This window comes from Eurypyga helias, unplaced genomic scaffold (assembly GCF_000690775.1).
Source record: "Eurypyga helias isolate BGI_N326 unplaced genomic scaffold, ASM69077v1 scaffold4155, whole genome shotgun sequence".
In the NCBI taxonomy this organism is placed as follows: Eukaryota; Metazoa; Chordata; class Aves; order Eurypygiformes; family Eurypygidae; genus Eurypyga; species Eurypyga helias.
Genome location: NW_010251917.1, coordinates 56,927 through 60,806, shown reverse-complemented (window position 1 = coordinate 60,806; position 3,880 = coordinate 56,927).

The following is a 3,880-nucleotide window of genomic DNA, read 5'->3' as shown; positions in this document are numbered from 1 at the left end:
TTGTTCCAAAGGATACAATGACTTTTCCTGGAATATTGACAAGATCGATCATTCCACTTGAAGGTCCTCAAAGCGACTGTTCCATTTGGTAAAAGTAAATCAAGTTGACACAGATATAAAACAGCCTTAATGATATTAGTTTGGTTTGTTTTTTAAAAAACAGGATGGAACTAGGAGGATACTTGAGACCTTTACTCTGAAAACAGGTGGATTGCTGCTAGTTGAAAACATCTGAGTAGACACAGTGAAGGGCAGATCAATCCTTCAGCAAGTTTGAAATTTGTAAAGGAGTTAGCCTTTTAAAGTAATAGTTCCTTACCTGTACTGCGAACCAGAACAATCTCTAATTGCTCATTCCGTAGTGATGAAGAAGAGGGTAAGACCAAATCAGTGGCTTGCCTTGACTTTCCTTCATGGGAGAAAGGAGGGTATGTATTTTCATCTTACCACAGAAGTGGTTACTAGACCTCAGATAAATTCAGTTCCGTAGACATTCCCTGATTAGTTGATGATGTATTCTTTTCTTGCAATTCCAGTGCTGTAGCTCTCTGACCACTGCAGACTTGATACCAATCATAAATGTTATGGTGATTTGAACCCTGATCGTCTAAACATTTTGGTTTATGTATACTAATATGACCATCAGCATTTATAGAATTAGACACTTGGAAGTTGTCTGCAGGACTGAGCCCTTTTTCTTTGTGCTAAAAAAAGCAACCTAATTATTTTGCTGTGGTGATTTATTAGAACAAGAGAATAGTAAAAGCAAATAATGTGACAATGACCTGATCAGTAATAATGGATGAATGATTAAAACTCCTTATGTTGGAAAGTATATTTTCATTTAGCAACTGAAAAGATGTTTAACTAACTGATATTAATGGTGTTGTGATGGCCAGTATCCTGATTTTACTCAAGTATTTAGAGGTGTTGATTAAAATGTAAATATTGATCCCTGATTAAAACTTGGGGTATAAAAGATTACTGAATTTTAAATTGAAAGCAGGGGGGTTTAGATTAGATATCAGGAAGAAGTTCTTCCCGGAGAGGGTGGTGAGGCACTGGAACAGGTTGCCCAGAGAAACTGTGGATGCCCCATCCCTGGAAGTGTTCAAGGCCAGGCTGGATGAGCCTTTCAGCCACCTGCCCTAGTGGAAGGTGTCCCTGCCCATGGCAGGGGGGTTGGAACTAGATGGTCTTTAAGGTCCCTTCCAACCCAAACCATTCTGTGATTCTATGATTTATAGGCACTTAGGAAGTTACACAAACTTCTACGAGTTCAGAACTGTGTCATCCATTTCTAAGCAGAAGTGTCTGCTAACAGGATTTTTGCTTTCAAACTGTGGAAGTAATATGGTCAGTAAGGAAAATGACTGCTTCAGAATAATTTCTCTTATTTGTGTACCTCAGTATTTCAACTAATACGTTCATCATGAGGACTCTGGTTGCCGCTTTGAAAAGATGTACGAAATGCTCTGTTTTAAACTCTAGTGAGAGTTTCTCACGGCATATGTTTTTAAAGACTATGGCAAACATCCTAGACGCATAATTTAATAAACCACTCGTATTTTAAATGCTGTGATTGAAAGTTTTAAAATTTGAGACTTAGACAACTAAATTCATATATCTGCATACTTTGTAATCCTGTAGACGTTAGTCATGTGATTTATGCATATAAATCCTCCCTTTTAATTTGATGGACCTACTCAGATGAATTAAACTAATTATGTGGCTAAGTGTTAATGGGAATTCTATAGGTGTCAGTCACCTTAAAGTCTGTGGAAGTTGAAAGTGTTTGCAATTCTGAAAATTAAACCAGCTATTCAGTGCCTACACATGGATTTAGATGCCTGACTTTTAGCTCCCTCATTTAAACACTTCTATTTAAGCTTTTTCTTACAGTTAAATAATACAGTTGTTTGAATGAATCATATGTATTATGTCTTTTATTATGTGAGAGAAAGATGAAATCTTTCTAACTTCAGGTTCTCTGACTTTTCTTAGTTTGTATTAATGTTATTTAAAATAGTTTCTTGTATGTGGCATTGTGGGAAATACTCCTATTAAATTGTTTAAAATGGACTCAGATGTAACTCTCTTTTTTTCCCCCAAAAATGGTGGTTTATTTTTGGTACAGATGTAGATGCAATTTTTTTGTATTCTGATACAACTGCCGCCTGAATCAACTGAGCTACCATTTCAGGCACTTTTCTCATTAGAGTTACTGGAATTTAAAGTCCTCTTTAATGAATTGCAAGATTAAAATTTCTTTGAGATACTTGTGATCTGTGCTTATCTGATGCGTGAGGGTGTTGTAGTATTTAATCATGGCAGTGTCCTTAGTGTGTTAAATATTTTCCCAATAAATAAGCCACGACTGTTGGTACACTCTGCTGACAAATGGGTGAGTATTTACATTACAGAATTGGGGAAGAAATGTTAAATGGGACAAATTCTGTGAAATTTGAAAAGGGGAAATATGTTGACAGACTGGAATAATCTGGGCATGGAAACAGTAGATTATAGAAAAGTGTAATGCAAAAAATTGGTGCTTCAAGCGGGAAGTTCATTTCATGGTTGAGAGAGCAAAATCCATAGTGTGGGAAAGAAAGAGGCGCAGACTTTCACACAGCTTTCATTATGGGAGTCAGGAGCACACAGAAGGAAGTTATTTGGAGAAAAGAATAAAAAGGCAGAGCCAAACTTGGGAAAAAGGGAAGAAAAACATAGCTCCTGTTGAAACTCCTGTTGGTTAAGAGTTGGAAAAAGAGATACTTTGGGGAATGATGGAAGTTGAGAAAAAATGAATGCTCTCAGTAAGATAGTTAAAGAGGAGTTTGAGTGGGGAAAGAAATATGACATTGCTAAAGCAGAGAAAACCTTGGCATCTGGAAGGGCAAGGAGTAAATAATCCATGATATGGGAAGGGGGTTGATTCCTATGTGGAAGGGGCATTTAAAAACTTAACAGGGTTTGCTAACTCTGTACCTACTGTTATAAGGTATAAAGGCTCTTACCACCAGGTTTCAGGGGCAGTATTATCCTACTACATGAAGATAATGGGGGGGAAGGCATGAAAGAGTACTTGGACACCAGAGACTATCACCTGCTCAAAAGCTGTACTCCCTAAACCATTTTAACTGTAGTCAAGTCAACATCTGTAGCATGCTGTCAACTAGATTTTTTAAACACTTGTGGGTAAGAAATGTTACCAAAAATTCTACTGGAGACAAACTGTGTGCTTTTTGTACTGCTCAGAGCATACAGTTGAAAGGACCATCCTGAGGTGTTATTTTGTCTCTTGCTATCAAACAGCCGTATCTTACAATCTTGCAGATAAAATGATTAGTTTTTATATTAAAATTCCTTAAGTGTTTTCCTCCACTCCACCTGCTAGAAGATTCTTTCATGCCTTCCTTTACAATTTGCAGCCTAATTAGGCCTAGGGCTGATTCACATCTGTTTGCTTTTGTGTCAGCAGGTAGCATTTTCTATATCTGACTCTTGCTAATATTGGCTCCGTCACCTCCTTCAAGCTGCAGGTCACCTTTAAGCTCCTCCTGCAACTGCTTGTGCTGTTTTCCTTCTGCTGATGAGCTGGACCAGCCAGGAGCCCGTATGAGGTACTGTTTGTTGCCTGATGCTGAGTACCCGTCGGAGTGTTCTTGCTTGGCCAGACTTACTGTCTAGACTTTTTTTCTCTGCTGCAGAAATCTCTCAAGGGTATGTAGGGGCAGATTATTGGAAATGTGTGCCGTTTGCCATTCCAAAGGATTTAGTGACCATCTTAATTGTTCTACGAGCATGCATGAAAGGGGACAGCTGAATGCAGCTTCAAAATTTTGAATCAGAAGCATTTCATACCATAGGTATTATATTT